The sequence below is a fragment of the Panicum virgatum genome, chromosome 1N (assembly GCF_016808335.1).
Source record: "Panicum virgatum strain AP13 chromosome 1N, P.virgatum_v5, whole genome shotgun sequence".
Lineage (NCBI taxonomy): Eukaryota > Viridiplantae > Streptophyta > Magnoliopsida > Poales > Poaceae > Panicum > Panicum virgatum.
Genome location: NC_053145.1, coordinates 6605912 through 6606996, shown reverse-complemented (window position 1 = coordinate 6606996; position 1085 = coordinate 6605912). Strand labels below are relative to the sequence as shown.

Sequence of the window (1085 nt, the reverse complement as noted above, 5' to 3'; positions counted from 1 at the left end):
GAAACAAGATTTTTGTAGGTGCTAGGAACATGAAGAATATTTTTGAGATGCAAATCCTTAGATGGGGTATGTAAAATTGTATGGCCAATGTTACTGATTTTCATACCTGAACCATTAGCTGCTTGGACACGATCTTGACCATTGTACTTGTCACGGACAGAGAGATTCTCTAGATTACTTGTGATGTGATCAGAAGCACCGCTATCAACGTACCAATTTGTGTCAACCCCGTATCCGGTATCCGGTGGACGCTGAGCCTGCCACTTTCTCATTTGTTGGCTGATAATCTTCATCATAACGATACCAGCACTCCAAGGCTTCATGGTTTGGCTTCTTGCATATCTGACAAAGAGGTTTGCTGTTACTACCTTTGGAAGAGCTGGCCGAATTGATTATGTTATTATTGTTTCCACGGCCACCATTGCCACGGTTGCCGCTGTGTCCACGACCTCGATTTCCTCCTCGACCACGATAGCCTCCACGGCCACGAGTTGCCGAGTTCGCTGAGGATTGATGCTGTCCATATGTATCCTGCAACATCTGGAGTCTCATGTCATATGCAAGTAGCTGAGCATATAAGTCACTCAAGGAGATTGGATCTGTGCGACCCATAACAGAAGACACTAGGGAGTTGTAGTCGTAATCAAGCCCCGTAAGTATGAAGGACACCATCTCGTCGTCTTGAACAGGTCGGCCCGAGACTGCCAGTTCGTCTCCATACGCTTTCATCTTGGCAAAATAAGCAGCAGCGGACATATCTCCCTTCTTGCAGGTTGACAGCTGCATGCGAAGGTTGGTTACCCGCGCACTAGATCGCGCTGAGTACATACCTTCGATTGCGGACCAGACCTCAGCCGAGGATTCAAGCATGACCACTTGGGCCAAAACTTCCCTGGTCATTGAGTTGAGGAGATAAGAGAGTAATTGATGATCTTTTGCCAACCACTTCTCATACTCCGGGTTGTCGATGATCTCCTTGGTCTTGTCTGCCTTCTCGACCTCCAATTTGGTAGGTGGTGCACGGGAGGAACCGTTCAAGATCCCTATCAATTGCGCACCTCTGATGGCCGGCATGACTTGAGCTT

General features: G+C 47.8%; 1 non-coding gene across 1 annotated transcript; it reads right to left on the bottom strand.

The window, feature by feature from the left end:
* Positions 1 to 556: 556 nt before the first annotated feature.
* Positions 557 to 690, bottom strand: LOC120657871. The gene has a single exon (XR_005668404.1). It is a non-coding gene; the product is annotated as a small nucleolar RNA Z247 (small nucleolar RNA).
* Between the last annotated feature and the right edge of the window lie 395 nt (positions 691 to 1085).